Source organism: Pristis pectinata, chromosome 3 (assembly GCF_009764475.1).
Source record: "Pristis pectinata isolate sPriPec2 chromosome 3, sPriPec2.1.pri, whole genome shotgun sequence".
Classification (NCBI taxonomy): domain Eukaryota; kingdom Metazoa; phylum Chordata; class Chondrichthyes; order Rhinopristiformes; family Pristidae; genus Pristis; species Pristis pectinata.
The window spans coordinates 17,776,576-17,797,858 of NC_067407.1; the positions used below are offsets into that span (position 1 = coordinate 17,776,576).

General features: G+C 43.2%; 1 protein-coding gene across 10 annotated transcripts in view; it reads right to left on the reverse strand.

Moving 5' to 3' along the window:
* Nucleotides 1–21,283, reverse strand: part of LOC127568515 (dihydropyrimidine dehydrogenase [NADP(+)]-like) — a 581,379-nt gene that overhangs the window by 489,626 nt on the left and 70,470 nt on the right. The window contains exon 1 of one of the 10 annotated variants that reach the window (XM_052012363.1): nucleotides 450–491. The exons of the other annotated variants lie outside the window; for them this stretch is intronic. The gene's annotated coding sequence lies outside the window, so the exon portion shown is untranslated. Of the gene's footprint in view, nucleotides 1–449; nucleotides 492–21,283 lie in introns of those variants that run through there. 10 annotated transcript variants of the gene reach the window in all.

The window sequence follows — 21,283 nt, forward strand, 5'->3', positions numbered from 1 at the left end:
AAATATTTTGCCTCAGTTCTTTTTACCAGTAGGAATGGCTAAAATTTTAAACAAAATACTCACTATCTGTGAGTCTTTCATATTTATGGAAAATAAGATTTCATGGAGCGATTACTGTTTACAGATTTATATATTCAGTTTGCCTGATTCACTGTTCAAAAACTGGTGATCATGTTCCCAATTTTAAACATAATGGATATTAGGAAATAATTACACAAATATCAACTAATATACCCACACGATCAAAACTCACTTTAATTTTAAACTCAACCAAAATGCTCAAAAGTTCCCTTTACCAAGCGGTCAAAGGGAATATTAATTTCAAATATGCTGCTTCTAATAGCATGGTATTAAGAATAACTGTTGAAAGATTTGGAAGGATATATTTGTCCCCTTACTTTTACTACCCAAGCATTCCCTTGTCACTGTAAAATTATTTAGGCAATTACTTTTAGTCCAACATTTGTGGAGAAGTCTTCAATGTTGACAAGCATTTTTCCTTCAAATAGACAGAAACAAAGTACAAGGTGAAGTATAACTGAAATGCAAGGTGATACACCAGTAACAAATTACAAGCAGATTATTTTTAGCAGAATATAAAACACAAAGCATCAATGAGCCGGACAACATAATATTGTAGATAAGAAGATTAATATAATAAGCAAAATTATTTCAAAACTGAAGCAGGGATTTGAGAAAAGCACCAGGCATTCCAGCAGCATACCGTTTGGTGTTCTCTCAGCTACTTATTTATTTTTTTAAAATCATTTGAAACAAAAGAGACAACTTAAAATTTTGGGGCTAACAGTGGGAATTTAACTATTTCAAGATGTCAGATGCAAATTCTGACTCAAGTTTGTTGTGGGAAAGAGAAAGAAAATGAGAAAAAGAAATGAGAAACACAGGTTCCTTTCAATTTTTCTACATAACGAGAACTTCTTACTGAATTAGAAGATTCTCCTAAGTGTGGAAAGTTGAGAATTCAAATATATTATGGAGTGAAAGATACAGATTACATCAGCATTGGAGTCGCCTGTTTAAAAAAAATTAAAGTAGCTTTAAAATCTGGTTATAAAAGAAATGATTGTAATTTGGTATGCAAGTTAAACCTTCAAATATATTTTATGCTCTTTAAATGTGAAGATTCATAATTTTTTATTAAAAATGAAATAAATGCCAACCCAGAAAAAAAATGCAGCAGGGTACAGCATAAATTATACCATAAAAGCTATCCTATGGCAGTTTTATTCAGTTTTATTCAAAGCATTTTTGAGGAAATATTTTTACTGCAAAGAATTGTCTTGGTGGGATCAAGAGCACAATGCTGAGATTTTGATTAAATAAACTACTTGAATACAAGTACCATTATGAACTGTGTGACTGGTTCACTCAAACCGCACAAGTTTGCTGTAACAGTGAGGAAGCTAGAATATTAAAAAAACATAATTCCATATTGAAGTTTTGCTCACCTATAAAGATGAACTGCTGTACCAGCTTCAAGGCACATAGGGACAGCAGTAGGCCAATGAGTTCAATTGTCCACTGATTAGATCATCAAAGATCTGTACCTTTACTCTATTAACCCACCTTAATGACATAGCTTTCAATAGCTGATTATAATCTATCAACTCTACCTCCCATCCTAAACAACCACTCCTCCCATCATTGATGTACCATGACTGCAACGATGGCCATCAACATTACGCATTGCCAATACTCACCAAGGGTATTCTGACTATCACCCCCAAGCCCATGAGGGCATTGACTTTGCTGAGGAGGAGGAGGAAGTTGTTGTGTTTGGCAGTACAAAGAGAGGTCCTCTTTGGATGTGCTGCCAGGTTGTTCCTAATAACCTCGAGATTCAGATGAGGACCCCTCCTCTTTCAGCTCAGAGCTCACGTAGTGTCAGCATGCGTCCAAATGCAGCAAGATCTTGGCATCATTCAGACTTGGGATGATAAGTGTCAAGTTAACATTGCACCACAGTAGTGCCTGGCAGTGATGATTCTCCATCAAGTGGAAGTCTCACAAAGTCTTCTCATTTCCCCTTGACATTCAAAAGCATTACCATTGCACAGTACCCATTCTCCCACTTGCAGGATTCTGGGGGATTGACAACAAGATGACAAATTGACCTGGATCAAGCAATTAATGACTGTGTCTGCGAAAGTATCTCCTGAGGCTACATATGCTGCAGCAAGGGATTCAACTCCTCACTTGCAAAGTGTTCTGGCACTTGCATGGTACAAGTCATGGTTTAAGTAAGTTCTATAAGATAAGATAAGATATCTTTATTAGTCACATGTATATCGAAACACATAGTGAAATGCATCTTTTGCGTAGAATGTTCTGGGGGAAGCCCGCAAGTGTTGCCACTCTTCTGGCGCCAACATAGCATGCCCACAACTGCCTAACCCGTACGTCTTTGGAATGTGGGAGGAAACCAGAGCACCCGGAGGAAACCCATGCAGAATGTACAAACTCCTTACAGACAGTGGCCATGAAGAATTTCTATTTAATTAGCATAAAGCAATGCTTTGTAATGCCAAACCAATGAACCAGCCATTGAACCAGGCAACCTGAATAGTCCAACATTGTGCACCCTGTAATGCCTCAATGACAGTAGCCTTCCAATCAGAGAAAAGCTTTGAACGTTACCACCTGGAACAACACAGGCTGCTGCTGGTATTTCTATTCCTGTGAGATAGATTCCAATTTACACCATATCTTTGCTTGTAAATATCATTTCACTTTCCAATATGCTCACATCCATTGCATCAGGCCTGCACCCAAAACTACAGCCCTGGATTTCCAGCACTGGGAGCAAGAACCTTGCCTCTAACCATCCTTACTGGCAAACAAGGATGATCAGTAAATGCTTACCTTCCACCAATACCATATCCATAAGTGATAACCACTGATTGGGAACATAAATCCCTGAAGTAACATAATTCCTACATTGCAATCCTGATTACTGCTGATAATGTTGATAATAGCAGATAATGCTGTTACTGATCATCTTTAAGTTCCAATTGACATGAACCTTGAAAGCAAGAATCATGAAAATCAACAAGCTAAATATTGTTAAAAGTCAAAGGCAAAAATCACACAATAGTTAATTATCCTTTTATAACCTCTCAGTGTCTGCCTTCCACAGACCTTTGCTTGTGCTATTACTTCTATCCCATTCTCCTTCTGTGGACTGGTGGATAGCTGTTTTCTTGCAATGGAGGAGATGAATTTCAAGATGACTATGTGCAAAACTTGGTCTTCAAACTGTACAGTCCTCATCATGAGTGGCAGCAGTCTGGGCTAGCTGGCTAATTGGCAACAGCACATCACATGGAAGTGGTGGAAGCACAAATAGTCAGAGCTGAAGAGATACAGACAGACAGACCAAGTGAGAGTGGACAGCAGATACGTACTTCACAGAGACCCTGCTACCCCCCTCTAGGACGGGCATCAGCAACCCGACTAATCTGTTGCACTGGAACACTCACAAAACCAGTACTAACAGTGGAAACCAAAACTACATTAGCAGCAATCTGAGCTTGCAAGGCAGAAGTCCAAAAATTCCACTGCAGCACTCGTGTTGCTTCTGCCAGTAGATGCAGCACAAGTTTGGGTCTTCTAGGCTTGACAGGAATCTAGCCCATGCTTCCATGCTGGAAAGGATTTGTTCCAAGCTTCATGTGCAAGGGTCGAGCTGGACTTCTCAAAGAATCTCAACATCTCCTGCAGAGTTTCAGCTGGGTTGGTTAATATTTCAAGCATCTTCCTGTATATGCTCCTCAATCTTCCTCGATACGGTGCCTGTTGTACTCCTCATCAGAGTACTCTGGAGCATACCTTCTGTACGAATACATTCTTAGGTGCTGGCTGATCAGCCGACTCTTCACACTAGCCTGGCTATAATGCCACTCATTCCTCATGATGGACCATACATAAATCCTTCTTCTAAATCCCATCTACTGTCAGCAAAGAGCCAGGATCAGAGCAGGTTAATGAGATGATTAGCTGTGGTGATGCAGTGTCTTCTTCAGTTTCTGATAAGCCAGGACCTGTGCAGTTGGTATTGCTTGACTCTCTGAACCGAGAAAGGGCATTGGGGCATGGTCATGTGAGGTAAAGATAGAAGGGAGGCAACAGATGCACGTTTAAATCATTTGGATGTTGTAAGGGTGAAGAAACTAGGGGTTTAGGGAGAAGAGGAATGTGAGCAGAAAGGAATAATTAGAGCATTCTGTCATCTTCGCTCACACCCAGCCTTCTGCTGCTCATTGGTTCTTTGGCAATCGAGCCCATGACATCAAACTCCCTTTCCTTCCATATGGCTCAGTTGGGAACTATGGTGGTGAGTGTTTTGCAATGTGTGGAATTGTGATAAGCCTGTCACGGTTGAATAGTTGGAAGTGCATGTAAGGTGGGAGATGTGTAACAGTTGGAGCAGTGCTACGTGTGCCAGTGTAGTAGCAGATTGCTGGTAGATGGGATTTGTTGATGTTTCCTCTAATGTTGACAAGATAGAAACATAGGACATAGAACAGTACAGCTCAGGAACAGGGCCTTTGGCCCACGATATCCGTGCTGAACATGATGACGAATTAAACTAAATCTCTTCTGCCCGTACATGATCTGTATCCCTCTATTCCCTGCATATTCATGCGTCTATGTAACAGCCTCTTAAATACCACTATCATATCTACTTCCACCACTACCCCTGGCACCCCGTTCCAGGAATCTATCACTGTCTGCGTAAAAAAACCTGGCCCACACATCTCCTTTGAACTTTCCTTCTCTCACCTTTAATGCCTGTCCTCTAGTATTTGACATTTCTACCCTGGAAATGACTCTATCTACCCTATCGATGCTTTCATAATTTCATAAACTTCTGAGCCAATGCTCCAGAGAAAACAACCCAAGTTTGTCCAACCTCTCCTTATAGATCATACCCTCTAATTCAGGCAGCATCCTGGTAAACCTCTTCTGCACCCTTGCCATAGCTTCCACATATTTCCTGCAATGGGTGACCAGAGTTGCACACGATACTCCAACTACGGCCCAACCAAGTGGGCAAGCCATTCTGAATCTAAACTATCAAGTCAACATGGATCCCATGCAGCTTAATCTTCTGCATCAGCCTACGATGAGGGACCTTGTCAAGTTCCTTACCAAAATCCATGTAGACAACATCCACTGCCTTACCCCATCAATCACCTTTGTCACCTCCTCAAAAAACTCAATCAAGTTTTTAAGACATGACCTCCCTGCACAAAGCCATGCTGACTGTCCCTAATCAGGCAATATCTTTCTAAATGTGGGTAAATCCTATCCCTAAGAATCCTTTCCAATAGCTTCCCTACCACTGACGTGAGACTCACCAGCCTATAATTTCCTAGATTATCCCTATTTCCCTTTTTGAACAAAGGAACAACATTGGCTGCTCTCCAGTTCTCCGGGACTGAGGATACAAAGATCTTTGTCAAGGTCCCAACAATCTCCTCTCGTGCCTCTTTCAATAACCTGAGATATATCCCTTCAGACCTTGGGGACTTATCCACCTTGAAACTCTTCAAAACACCCAGCATCTCTTCCTTCTTGTTCTCAAAGTGCCCTAGCACATTAGGATGCCCCACACTAATCTCACTATCTTACATGTTCTTCTCCTTGGTAAGAACTCATTTAGTACCTCGTCTACATCCTCTGACTCCAAGCATAAATTCCCTCCTTTATCCTTGAGATGTGCATCATCATTTAGCTTTTTCCAGCATTGGGATCCATATTATTCTGGCATTGATCCTCTGGTCAGCTCATGCCACTTCTATTTCATCCTGGACCTTGATGGCTTCCTCAGGCTCCAAGAGTGTACAGCAAACTCCAAGCTGTCTACCAATAACCGGGATGTTGTGATCAACACACGAGAAGGGGACTGCACATTCCCAGGTCTGTACTGTCATCTTTCTTTTCAATGCTGTTAAGCTGCACAATGACTACCAGCAGTGGTTAGACTTAGTGCTCACCTCCCCTTTAAGAAGTGTTGGGGATGCTGTGAATTAGTACAAGTTAAGTTCAGCTGGTGTGGGTAGGATTCTTGAAAGTTCCCTTGCTTACTGTTCATTCATAGGGAAACATTGTGATTGGTGCTTGCAAGAATCCTTGCAAGAGGACTCGTGTATCCATATAAAAATCACGCACATGCAGCAACAGGACACACTTGCAAGGTTCCCTCATGTAGCACCTTTTAAACCCATTTTTTTAATGTGCAAATGAATTCCTAGGTCAATGCAACACTTCATTTTACATTACTTTATAGGTTAAAATATAAAAACAGTGTCCCAAAATGTTATCCAAAATATGCCACGGTAAAAGTATACTTTTGCAAGGAGTATGTCCTAGACTTCCCTAGACATACACAACCAGTTGGTGGAGTAGGACCAAAACGGAAAATATTTGGAAGGAATGTGCACAAAGTCAGCTGATGCTGTGATCTTACATCCAACAGAACTGGGTTAGAATTCCTTCTAACCCAGTTAACATTTTCATTTGCTACCAAGTGAATTTTATTAAGGGGGAATTAATAGATTTTCCCCCTAGGTATATAATAATTTTGTCTACCAGGAGTCTCAAATCCCAAATAGATTCCTGAGGGATCAGTTCTCTTTTTGTGTTCTGCCCTGAACAGTGTGCATTCCACAGGGGAGAGGTGAGCAGAATTTCACCCCACAAATTGTTTCTGGAAAAAAATGGGAATAGGAAGAGATAATAACACATCACATTTCTGTTTTCTCCAACAATAAGGATAATCATAAATTGGGCGAAATCAGCCTTTTCCAGCCTCTGTCCATGAAAAACAAAAACGACAAAAAAACATAATTAGAGCACAATTCAATAAGTTGAATCTACACCACATCAAAATGCAAATGTTTTCCATTGCAAATTTGGAGTCGAATAAAATGCATCTAGAACTAAAAACACACGGCCCTAGAAGCAGTGGTGCACTAAATTGATTATAGTAGCAGTGTGCCTAATAAGATTATGTTGGTCACACCCCTGCTGTTACAAACTTCAGTGTTCACCAATGCCCACAGCCTTTGCCAAGGTGTGTGTGGGGCTGGGTGGGTGGGAGATGTGTCAGAGACTTGTTAACTAGCTGTGCTATAGTGAGGCGTCATTAGTAATCAGGTAAGTCTGCTATTTCAGTTAACCCATTCCCCCTGTGTTCCTTTCCCACTCCCGCCAGTCCACCCCGGGTCGCTCTCCTTTTCTTCACCTTTTCCATCCCTCCCTGGACTCATCTTCCTCCCCCATCTGGTTCCATCTGCCCATCACCCACGTACCTATCTACCTGAGTTTTTTCTCCTTTGGTTCACCTTTCCTATCCTCTCCCCCACTTGGTTCCATCTGTCCTTCATTCCTCCCTTATCTGGTTCAATCTATCACCTACCAGCTTCTGTCTCCACCCTCCCAAATCCATCTCCCCTCTCCCACCCAGCTCAATATGCCTAAAATATTTTTTAAATTATATTTTTCTTCTTGTATTTCTACGTATCACTTACCAACTCTGTCTCAGCACTCCATATCCCCCTCCCCCACCTGGCGCCACCTTCCCATCTTCCACCAGTCATCTGGTTGTATCTATCACCTACCGGCCTCTGTTTCACTCCTCCTTCTGACTTCTTTACACTGGCTACCTTCCCTCTATACTCTCTGTCCTGATGCAGGGTGTCAACCTGAAACATCGGCCATCCCTTTTTCTCCACAGATCCTGCTTGACCCACTGAGTTCTTCTGAGAGTTCATTTTTGCTCCAGGCTTCAGGACCTGCAGTCTCCTTTGTGGCTGAGATAAAGTGGGCCAGAGAGATCTGAGGCTCCATTATGGGCTTTAGGGGACATCAGGAGGATTGTGGGGCTCATCCAATTGGTGGGGGGGTTGAGGCCAAGATCAGTCGTGTTAGGGTAGATGAGTGGTTGGGAGTCATCAGTGCCTTGGGGGGGAAGGATAAAAGGTGCAAATGAGACTCAAATTCGTGGAGTCAGACGCAGAAGTACTAAAACAGTTTTCCCAATGTGCATAATGCTGGTTGAAACTTGGACTGTTTGGTCTACTTTCCCCACAATTGCACAAAAGGAACATTGCTTTGGAAATGATATGATGTGATGTTCTGGTGTAATGCTGTTAAGAGCCCATCCACTTGCAAAGTGTAAGTAATTGCTGCCGCATTTCTCTTTATGATAAGTAATCTCGTAATGCTGAAATAAACAGTGCTACACAGTCTAATTTCTCTGCAAGATAAATGCTCCCAAGTTAATAAAGGATGATTTTTCATTATGATAATTATTGGCCCAATGTTAATTACAATGGTTGCTAAAGTTAATGCAACCAATTATCAAAGTTTTGGTATTTGGTACACAGTGATTTTGCAGTATTCATATTTAGCAAATTGTAAGCTGTTCAACAATAAAAGCTATCGGAAACAATGGTCCTTTTTTCAAAAATAATTGAAAGCTGAACCATTGCACTATAAATAGGTGCGAGCATAAGCAATTCTAAAGCTCAGTTCTTGCATCCTCCTCCTCCCTTTATTCTCATATTGAAATGAAAACTCATCACACATACCACTTTCTCATTTTCTCCCATGGCTTCTTAAATGTGAAAAGACTTTCCAACTGTTCTTCCTACAATTAAAACTTCAGAAAATATAATAAGCATTTGCATGATGTCATTTTTGATGTGTTATGGATAGTCAATAAATGCTGGCCAGATCCTGAAAAAATAAACAAAAAAAATCTGACCACTGCTGCCTAATTAACTCACTTCTTTTTTCAGTCTATTTATCTTCTCAGGTGTTCTGCATTGTAACAAAATCATATCCCCGTAGATAAACATCTCTGCCTGTTAATATACAGGCATTTTACAATGGCAGTAATTTTTGTGCTGAGACCAACTATTGCTCACACGTCTGGATTGTGAAGAGTTACTCATGCCATGTGGAGGTAGATTGTGTGAAGGCACTTCTCTCTGCATGGAAGTAAATGCTTCCAACCTTCTTCATAGATTTGTGGAAAGAGAAAAAGTAATTGGTGCAGAATATTCAGAAGTCTGCCAAGGGTTTTGAAGTGAAACAAGTTTGAGGAAGTCTCGACCCAGCATGGGTCCGTGAAAGAAAATTATCCATGTTATGCAAAAAAAACTGGCTAGATACCATAAGGCACTATGTCTTAAAACTATACACTTAACACTGCACACAGTAGTTGTACTTATAAGAGCTCCAAAGCAGGCCACCATGTCCTTCACTTGGAGTACATGCCAGATAATTGTCAATAACACACATCCTGTGATACTCACCATATACCTGCCTGGAGTGCCATATTCTTTGCACACAGTGTGATTCACTTCCTATGAAAATGAAATGTAATTTGAAAATTGGGGACTCACCGCAAAGATTGTGAAGTCTGCCACTTTCCTTCTGAGTTCTAAATGCATATGCTGCATTAACACATGGAGGAAATCAGTCATGACCAATGGTGTCCAATGCACGCTATGTGCGTCTACATGTCACATTTGTAATTTGCACAGATCCACGTGTTAGGTTTAAATGTCAATTTTAATCAGGAGTTATGTGGATTAGTAGCCATTAATACAAATGAGAACCAGTCTTCAAAATAAAAACCTGTTCACATGTAACCTATGAACAGTAATCAAACATACACCATTGTCTGTTTAATTGCAGGTTACCCAGTTCACAGAGGGAGATCAATTGAGAGATACATTATACTTTGTAAACTGACAAGACAATGTCTTCTACTGACACTTGTATGAAGAGACTTTATTAAACAATGTAATATCCATCAATACATTAAAGACATTGAAAGGACTCATTGAGCATTGTACATTCTGCTTTTGCACTACTGCAGGGAAGAACAAAAAAATGAATGTTGATGTTAATCAGCCCATACTGAAAACTCCAAGGATGAGATCAGGGAAGGGATTAAGTGGACATTGTGCCACTTAATGCATAGCTAAAAACATATATAATCTGTTAATCAATATTCCGGGTGCTTGTATATCCACGGAGCCGTCCCTCAATACTATGATAAAAGAAGTATATTTTGAGTTCCTGGGGTTTTTGTACTCAGAAGGCTTTGGACCATCCACAGGTGTTTGAATATTCAAAGCTGTCTTTTCATTTGAGATGTGTGAGATGTACTCCCATTGTAAATTTGCAATTCTATGAAGTTACTTGTCTACGGCCAAAATGTTGAAGTAAATTCTGTAACTATAACTATTGAAGCTGTCTTTATTTACCTACTGTTATCTTTGTGCTTAAAGGTTATAAAAACTTGATATAATTTGAGTTCATTAGATATTTTTGAGATTCTTCCAAGACAGCTTCTTCTAGAATGCCTGCTTGCTGTGCTTTTACACCTGGTTTCCACATGGCTCATTCAAACTCACAACACATGCATGGTCCATGCCATCTGTGGGTGACTCATAGACAGAAGTAGACTACTTCAAGATTACTTAAAAGGAAACCTATCCACTTCAGTACTGAGAACCCATGAATAGAGAACCCGTTGAGAAACTTACTTCCCTAGGTTGGTCTTGTGGCCCTTATCACCACCCCTAACCCTATCCCCACCCATGAATCTGACAACCTGCCCTGATAGTACCTCTCATTTATCAGTCTGTCAACCTGACCACCCACCACCACCACGAACCACACCCAACTACTGATTGCAAACCCAGCACCCTCATTGATCCTTTCCCCACCAACAACTGTTTTACAGCAGTGCACACTCACTCCATACCACTGACAAATTTTGTCATAGAAGTACACGTCGTGGAATGTTATTACACAGCACATTTAGCATCACAAATGAACTTCTAGACACAATTCCCAAGTATCCTTGAGCTCACTTGGGAAAATATTCAACATAATTATGGGGGATTTTAACATGAAGGTGGATTGGGAAAGCCAGGAGGTAGTGGATCTCAGGAGAGAGAGTTTGTGGAATGTCTATGGGATGGCTTTTTGGAGAAGCTTGTTGATGAGCCCCACCAGGGGATTGGCTGTTTTGGATGGGGTGCTGTGTAATGAAACTGAGGTGATTGGGAAATACTAAAGGTAAAGAACCCATTAGGAAGTAGTGATCATAACATGATTGAGTTCAGTTTCAAATTTGAAAAAGGAGAAGTGGATATCAGGTGTATCAATATTTCAGTGGAACAAAGGAAATTACAGTGGCATGAGAGAGGAACTGGCCCAAATTGATTGGAAATGTAAGCCAGTTTGGAGGGACGGCAGCGCAGAAATGGATTGAAATTTCTACAAGAAATAAGTGCGGGACAGATATATTCCAAGAAAAAAAGGTTATGAATGGGAAAAAATGGCACAAATGTGGCTAATGAGAGAACTTGTCTAAAATAAAAAGCAAAAGGGAGGGCATACAAGGAAGCAAAAATTAGTGGGAAAACAGAAGACTAGGAAACTTTTAAAAACTTACAGAAAGAAACTAAGAAGGTCATTAGGAAAGAAAAGATGAATTATGAAAGGAAGTTGGCAGATAATATACAAAAGGATACTAAGAGTTTTTTTTAAATATATGAAGAGTAAAAGAGAGACACTGGTGGATATAGGACCAATTGAGAATGGTGCAGGAGAGATAATAATGGAAAACAAAGAGATGGCAGAGGAACTAAATGAGTATTTTGCATCAGTCTTCACTGTGGAAGACATCAGCAATATACCTGATAGTCAGGGGTCTCAGGGGATAGAACTGAGTTCAGTCAAGATTACTAGAGAGAAGGTGCTCGGGAAGCTAAGGACAGATTAAATCTCCCGGACCGGATGAAGTGCACCCTCCGGTTCTGAAGGAGGTGGCTTTAGAGATTGTGGAGGCATTGGTGATAATTTTCCAGGCATCAATAAACTCTGGCATGGTTCCGGAGGACTGGAAGGTTGCAAATGTAGTTCCACTGTATAAGAAAGGTGGGAGGCAGCGTAAGGGAAATTACAGACCTATTAGTCTGACATCAGTGGTCGGAAAGTTATTGCAGTCGATCCTCAAGGATGAGGTTATGGAATACCTAGAGGTGCATGACAAGATAGGTCCAAGCCAGCATGGTTTCATGAAGCGAAGATCCTACCTGACCAACCTATTGGAGTTTTTTGAGAAAATCTCAAGTAGGATGGATAAGGGAGAGGCTGTGGATGTAGTGTATTTGGATTTTCAAAAGACCTTCGACAAGGTGCCGCACAAGAGGCTACTTAATAAGGTGAGAGCCCATGGAATTACAGGAAGGATATTAGAATGGGTGGAGCATTGGCTGATGGGCAGAAAGCAAAGGGTGGGAATAAAGGGATCTGTTCTGGTTGGCTGCCGGTTACCAGTGGTGTTCTGCAGGGGTCGGTGTTGGGGCTGCTTCTTTTTACACTGTATATCGATGATTTAGATTATGGAATAAATGGTTTTGTGGCGAAGTTTGCAGATGACACCAAGATAAGTGGAGGAGTAGGGAGAAAAAGGAAGGTTGCAGAGAGACTTAGACAGTTAAGGAGCATGGGCAAAGAAATGGCAGATGAGATTCAATGTTGAGAAATGTGCAGTTATACCCTTTGGAAGAAGAAATAAACGGGCAGATTATTACCTAGATGGGGAGAAAATTCAAAGTACAGAAGTGCAAAGGGACTTGGGGGTCCTTGTGCAGGATACCCTAAAGGTTAACCACCAGGTTGGATCGGCGGTAAGAAAAGCGAATGCTATGTTGGCATTCACTTCGAGAGGTATAATGTATAAAAGTGAGGATATGTTGATGAGGCTCTTTGGGGAACTGGTGAGACCTCATTTGGAATACTGTGTGCAGTTTTGGGCCCCTTATCTTGGGAAGGATGTACTGATGTTGGAGAGGGTTCAGAGAAGATTTACGAGGATGATTCCTGGAATGAAAGGACTTACATATGATGAGTGATTGTCAGACTGTACTCACTGGAGTACAGAAGAATGAGAGGGGACCTCATAGAAACATTTAGAATGTTGAAAGGACTGGACAGAGTAGATGTGGCTAAGTTGTTTCTCTTGGTGGGTGAGTCCAGGACTAGAGGGCACAGTCTTAGAATTAGAGGGTACCCATTTAGAACAGAAATGAGAAGAAATTTCTTTAGCCAGAGGGTCGTGGATTTATGGAATTCATTGCCACATACAGCTGTGGAGGCCCGATCATTGGGGGTGTATAAGGAGGAGATTGATAGGTATCTAATTAGTCAAGGTATCAAAGGATATGGGGAAAAGGCCGGGAATTGGGGCTAGATGGGAATTGTTTAGCTCATGGTGAGGTAGTGGAGCAGACTCGATGGGCTGAATGGTCTACTTCTGCTCCTTTGTCTTGTGATCTGAACATCCATTAACATCTTGGGAAGAGAATCCCAAAGATTCACTGCCTTCTGAGTGATGGAATTTCTCATCTCAGTCCTTAAGGGCTAGCTCCTTATTATGAGAGAATGGCCCACAGTTCTTATTGGCCGCTGAAACTGCCTCTCAGCATCCATTTTTGCTTGCTTCCAAGCATTTTAATTTTCAATGAAATAAACAAGCTTGAGTTAATCACTTATCATGATCCTCTTGCCTGTTACCTTTTGGGGGGGGAAGGGGAGGGGGGAGGGGCGCGGGTGGTCATTCAACTTAACTCTCATTTTATCATTTGCTGTATCTTTATTTCTGATATTCATCTACCCGACAGGACATGTTCTCGCTCCGCGCCCATCTGCCAGAGCGAGAGCACGCCAACTGTCTCCTTGTAAGGTTTCTGGCTCTTGGGCTCTTGCATCTCCATGGCCATGGTGTGAGAGAGGCTGAGCCGGACCATCCCCAGGCCCAAGGCCAAGGCTCAGACCGCATCGGGATACCGGCCGCGCCGCCTCACCCGGACCCGACGAGCCACGCCTGCGCACCGCCAGCCTGGGAAGGCACTCCATTTAAGAGCGGGAAAACTCTGATTTCAAACCTCCACTGCCTTGTGGTCATACCCACTCATGGGATAGGCTACAGGAGTAAACCCTGAGGACAAATCCGGAGCTGGAGTCCCTAAGGTAGTTCGACGTTATCTTCAACCTCGTTCTGGCAACTCCTGCGACGACACTGGTGCCTAGCTGTATTGGCTTTTGCCCTTCCTTTGGACAACATCGGTGGCGTGGAGGGGAGACCTGCTGCATGGGCAACTGCTGGTCTTCCATACAACCTTGCCCAGGCCTGCGCCCTGGAGAGGACACTCCAGCATTGCCTCAACATGACAGCACAACATGGAAAGCAGCAGACCACCGGTTATAAGCCTGCGCTCGATTGGCGTAGAGCAAGGCACCGGGGTTGCTTTCGACGGAGGGAGAGACCATTGTGTCTCACTGGACAGCTACCGCCCGCCTTAAGCTGGGCAGCCCCCAGCCAATTAGGTGCTGTCCCGCCACAGTCCGCCCACTCCACTGGGTGCATGGGGCTTAGGGATACAAGTATCCCAAACTGCGGACTGCAAACAGGCACAACAAAAAGATGCCAGCACTCAGACTAGGATGCTGAAATGTAACAGACCACGACCACTGGTATATCAGATGACCTTTGGGAGATCAGCCACTCACGCAAGACAGCAGTGATCAACAACGAACTGCTGAGACACCAAGTGGACATCGCAACGCTCCAAGAGACAGATCTCGTAGGATCGGGAACCCTACATGAGAGAGACTATACCTTCTTCTGGCAGGGCAAGGGCTCAGATGAGACCAGAGAGCATGGTGTCGGCTTTGCAGTGAAGAACTCGCTGCTGAAGAAGGTGGAGCCTAGCGAGAAAGGGACAGAGCGGATTTTCTCACTACGACTCCACACATCCGACGGGCCTGTCAACCTTGTCAGCGTCTATGCCCCAACCCTCTACTCTACACAAGATGCGAAGGACGAGTTCTATGATCAGCTCTCAATGACAATACAGGAAATCCCGAGTCAGGAACAGTTGCTGCTACTTGGCGACTTCAACGCCAGAGTGGGCGCCGACCACGACTCCTGGCCAAGCTACCTGGGGCGATATGGGTTTGGCAACATGAACGGTAACGGGCAATGACAGCTCGAGCTTTGTATGCTCCATGAACTGTGTGTCACTAACACCTACTTCCAGACCAAAGCTCAGCATAAAGTGTCTTGGAGACATCCCCGCTCAAAACATTGGCATCAGCTAGACCTGATAATCACAAGACGCTGCCACCTGAGAAACGTGCTCATGACTCGCTCCTTTCAGAGTGCCGACTGCGAAACGGACCACTCTCTGGTTTGCTGCAAGATCAGACTTTAGCCAAAGAAGATGCACTATGCCAAGCCTCCAGGCAAGCAGCGCATTGATGCTAGTAACACCCAATAGCCAGACAAAGCAGCGGAGTTCATCAAATCACTGGAGGATGCTCTCCTTGCAGACTACCAGAAGGGGATGCTCTGCAGAGATGGGAGTCTTTCAGGGACACTACCAACAGCACTGCACTCAAGGCCTTCAGGAAGAAACGGGGAAAAACACGGGACTGGATCGAAGCGAGCTTAAGTAAGCTCACCACTGTCACCAAGTCAAAGCGTGTTGCACTACTAGAGCACAAATGCCACCCCACCCAGGCAACAATGCAAGCACTAAGGACAGCAAGAAGCAGGGCTCAGAAAACAGCCAGATGCTGTGCAAATGACTACTGGCTACAACTTTGCGAAAGCATCCAGTTATCATTTGACACAGGCAACATCGTGGAACGTATGAGGGGATCAAGAAAGCCATTGGTCCAACCCAGAGAAAGTCAGTACCACTGAAAACCAAAACAGGTGAGACCATCAAAGACAAAGGTAAGCAGATGGAGAGATGGGTGCAGCATTACTCCGAACTCTACTCCAGGGAAAACAGCATCTCGGACAGCGCGCTAGGCACCGTGGAATGCCTCCCTATCATGGAGGAACTAGATGCATTGCCGACTGCCGAAGAGCTGAGTAAAGCCATCGACAGCCTGCCCACTGGGAAGGCACCTGGATTGGATGGCATTCCACCAGTGGCCATCAGGTGCACAAAGGGTGTCCTACTAAACCACCTGCACGAACTACTCTGCCAGTGCTGGAAAGAGGGAGCAGTGCCGCAGGACATGAGAGACTGCAACATTGTCACCCTATATAAGAACAAAGGGGACAGAAGCGACTGTAACAACTACAGGGGGGTCTCTTTGCTGAGCCTCGTAGGGGAAGTTTTCACCCATGTGGTCCTGAACAGACTGCAGAAAATCGCCAAAAGGGTATATCCCGAATCTCAGTACGGCTTCAGGTCAGAATGCTCTACAATCGACATGATCTTCTCCCTTTGGCAGTTACAAGAGAAATGCAGAGAGCAAAGACAACCGCTCTACATTGCTTTCATTGACCTCACGAAGGCCTTCAACCTTGTGAGCAAAGACGGCCTGTTTGGAATCCTCACCGGGATTGGTTGTCCCTTGAGGCTCTTCAGGATAGTTCAGTCATTCCACACAGACATGAAAGGCTTGGTTCAGTTTGACGGCTCTTCTTCGGAGGCCTTCAACATCCGCAGTGGTGTGAAGCAGGGCTGTGTGCTTGTCCCTACCCTGTTCGGCATCTTCTTCACAGTCATGCTGAAGTACGCCCTTGGAACATCAACAGATGGTGTCTACCTCCACACCAGATCGGACAGGAGGCTGTTTAGTCTGTCCCGGCTAAGGGCGAAAACCAAGGTTCGTGAAGTACTCATCAGCGACATGTTGTTTCCAGATGATGCAGCACTGGCAACACACTCTGAAGAGCAACTGCAAAGCCTCATGGACAGCTTCTCAAGAGCCTGCAGGACTTTAGGTTGACGATCAACCTGAAGAAGATGAACGTTTTGGATCAAGGTGTTGAGCACCCCCCCCCCCCCCCCCCCCCCCGCCATTGCCATCAACAACTAGGAGCTGGAGGTAGTCCACAAGTTCACATACCTTGGTTCCACCATCACGGACAGTCTCTCCATAGACTCCAAGATCAACAGACGGATCAGACGAGCAGCCTCAACATTTGCCAGGTTGGCAAAGTGAGTCTGGGAGAACAGAAAGCTGACAACACGCACCAAGGTTGCAGTCTACAGGGCCTGTGTCCTCAGCACGCTGCTTTACGGCAGTGAGACCTGGAGCCTCTACTCCAGACAGGAGTGGCGTCTTATTGCCTTCCACCTTCGTAGCCTGAGACGCATCCTGGACATCAAGTGGACTGACAAAGTCACCAACAATGAGGTCCTGACCCGCACTCAGATACCCAGCCTCTTCACCCTGCTTCAACAACGTCGTCTCTGCTGGCTAGGCCACGTACATTGCATGCCAGACGGGAGGATCCCTTAAGACCTGCTGTACGGGGAGTTGGCCTCTGGCAAGAGAGCGCAAGGATGGCCTCATCTTCGCTTCAAAGATGTCTGTAACAGAGATATGAAGTCACTGAACATGAACATCAAGAAGTGGGAAGAAATTGCAAACGATCGCTCTCGCTGGAGGCTGGAACTACACAGAGGTCTGAAACGAGGAGAAGAGAAGCTGAGGCTAGCTGCTGAAGAAAAGCGCACTCGCCGGAAAAACAGCACCAAAGCAACACAGAAGGACAGCGCCTTCAAGTGCAGTCACTGCAGCCGAGACTGTCACTCCCGTGTAGGCCTCTACAGTCACAACACTCTACCACTGCTCTACCACTACCAACTGAAGCAAGACTCTCCATGCGCAGATCCACGGTCTTGCGAGACTAACGGATGCCACCACCATTTCTGATATAGATTATAGAATTTAATCATTGATGTTATCGCACAGTGCATCAACTATTTCTACATTTTAGAAAGAATTGTACAATGGTTATTAGGTTAATGGACCACTGCAATTTGTCCCTAGTGTGTCGATAAGTGGTGGGAATCAAGGGTAATATGGGGAGAATTAAAAAAGATCAGTGTGGGATTAGTGTAAGAGGATGGTTGATGGTCAGTGCTGACTCAGTGGCCAAGGGACCTGCTTCCGTGCTGTATGCCTAATTTAAAGTTATACATTTCAGAAATCTATGCGAAGATATGTCCCTCAGTTTGTGATCTGTACGCTAGGAGGGGAGATATATCAGTGACGCATGTGGATGTTCAAAAACATTTGATGAACTAACAAACAAGACAGAACTGCAGATGAATAAAAAATCTGGAGTTTGGGAAAGGTGGGAAAAACCAGATCAAACAGTAGGAAACCATGAGTGGCTGGAATTGATTGCAGTGTTCCACAGGGCTTCCTCCAGGTACACTTCTGTCCACTGTGTGCATCAATGATTTGCTGATGGGGTTACAAAGAGTGGTGTACTGGTTCACAGTTCATATTCAAACAGATTGCATAATGAGCATTAATAAACAAAAACTCCACAACTTGTCATTTATTAAGGAATGAGGGAACAGGATGAGTTTATGAGGACTTCAGAAAAAAACACCAAAGTGAGCTATTTGGGCTAAGTGGCATGTTTGTGTTTAGTAAAGAAAAGAAAGGCAGCTTTAAAGAATAATGGCAAATTGAGAAAGACAGAGGAGGGGGGTAGGCTAGTGACTGTTGAGAGAGATTAAACGGTGTGCATGTAAAGGAAGCAATCAAGACTGCTTTGGCAGATGGGACAGGTAATCATTTTTGATACCAACAGGCTTGAACATATTAATATTCATTTTTAAATTGCATGTCATTTTTCTCCCCACTCTGAACTGTAATATTCCTTGCTTGCCAAATGAATAATCATCAGGAGACAAATTTACTGAACATGATGCATATGTCTGATCAAAATACTTAATGATAAATTGTGTAAAGCAGCCCACAGAGGACTGAGTTGTACTAAGGATTAGTACATTCTAGGAAACCCTCTCTGGACCTTTTTTTGCTTAAAAATTGAATTATGGAAGCACCCTCTCAAGTATGAAAATTTTGAGGAGATGGGACAGTAAACAAAAGAGTTAGCAAGTTGGCAGTGCACGATATTAACAACAATCCATCACACACTTTAAGGTACAGTGGAATTGCTAAGCTTTTGCTTCTTCATTCCCTTCACCTACATAAGCCTCCTTCAAACCCACCTCCAAAGGCTTCATTGTACTGCTTCTTGTGATTCGTCATCCTTTTATTTTACGTCTCTTAATAGATATGGGACATTTTCATCTTTGTAAGGTGCACTGTAAATTTAACTTGTTATTATGATATTGTGCAGTTAAGGTAAACCAGAGGGCTGAATTGATAAACCAAGCACACAAATTCAAGTCTCTCTGTCACAGTTGAGTAATTTAAATTCAATTAATTAAAAGAAAACTACTGGACGGGTCATAAGAGCCCAAGTGTTTCACTAGCATCACTAATTTAGTGAAGGAAACCTGTCATCCTTACCCTGACTGAGTAACAAGATTGATTCTGAAATTCCCCTTTGAAACGGCCTAGCATGCCGTCCAGTTATGTCAAACTACTGGGAAAAATAAGAATAATGCTCAAGCTAGTCACTAGACAAGACAAAAGCTCACACAGCCAGTCAGCCCTGCAAACTCTTCCTAATTAATATCTGGGGACTCCCAAAATTGTGAGAGCTGTGTCATGGACAAGTCAAGCAATAGCTTAACACAAATGTAATCACTGAAACTGCATCCTAAACTTTTGTCTTATCGCTTGTGTATGTTCCCTCCCATCAAAAGACAAACACAAAGGTGATGGTTTGGTGATCTAAGGACTTCAAGGAGTGGTGTAGGGAGTTGTTGTCCTATGATATCTCATGGACCCACATGCAACATCTCGAGGGAATATCACTTAACTCAGCTAATGATTTTGTGCACTTCCACTTGAAAGCAGCAAGATAGCAAGAATTTACATTGGGAAGGGGACCTCAATGTCCATCATCAATAGTAACTCATTCACTGTCACAGATGCATCTATCCCTGCCAGCATTAGCTAAAAGTTTAAAGATCTTGTACAGGCAAAGACCCATCTTTCATCATGTGGTGTAGTATTATCATTGCACAAAATTTGATAAATTCAGGATAGATAAAGTGAAAACTGGGCAGTCAAGAGGTACATGAGAAGCAGAGTGTATCCCACCACAATCTGTAACCGTGTGGACCAGCATATCCCTATGATTAATAGAACAGAAAAAGGAGAAGGATGTATGACCTCTCAAGGCTTGTCCACTATTTTGTAAGATTCTTTCCTCAAGTCAGATTTTTTCACCCAATCCCCATATCGTCCAATTTGTTCAGTGCTCAGAAATATAACAATCTCAGCCTGAATTAATAAAATGAGTTCGAGTCCCTCTGGGCAACATCTCAGGTAGTGCAGCTGTCTCACAGCTCTAGCAACCAGGTTTGATTCTGACCTAAGTAGTATCTGTGTGGAATTTTCACATTTTCCCTGTGAATATATGGGATTTCCCCAGGTTCTCTGGTTTCCTTTCACATTCCAAGGACCTGCTGGTTGTTGGGTTGATTGACTACTGTAAGTTACCCCTGGTGTTGTTAGGTGGTAGGAGGATTGTGGGGGGTGTTAGTGGGCATGCGAGAAAGAATAGGTTATAGGAAAATGTGGGGTATGGAACTGCTTCGAGAGCTGCATGGACTCAATGGGCCAAATGGCCTACTTCTATGCCATAAGGAAATATAAGAATTATGAGCCTTGAATATTCTCAATAAACCAGCATCCACACTCTCCAAAAAATTATAATCCCCTGCATAAAGAGATTTCCTCTCATTTCAGTCCTAAATGTTCAACCCTTTTCCTGAGATCATGTCCCATAGTTCTTGAGGGAACATCCTTTCAATATGTAACTTATAAACCCCTCTCAGAATCTTGTATCTCTCAGTGAGATCACCCCTTATTTTTCTAAATTCCTGTAAACCAGACTTCCTCAATCTCCCATCATAAAACAATCCCCTCATCTCAGGAGGCATTCTAATGAGCTGACACTCCACTGCCTCCGAAGTCACTGCACAGAGACTGAAATGAAATCTCTCCAAAGCCCTGTGCAATCTCACCAAGACCTTCTTACTTTTGTACTCCAAACCCTTGCAGTAAAACTTACCATTTGCCTTCCTAAGTGCTTGCTGAATCTTCATGTTTACTTTCTGCATGTCATGAACCAGAACAGGAAGGTCCCTCTATGCATTAATATTTTCTAACATCTCACCACTTACAAATATTCTACTTCTTTCATTCCTCTTGGTAAAGTGGGAGTATCTCTAAAGGCTTTGCATAGGTTTGAGACAGT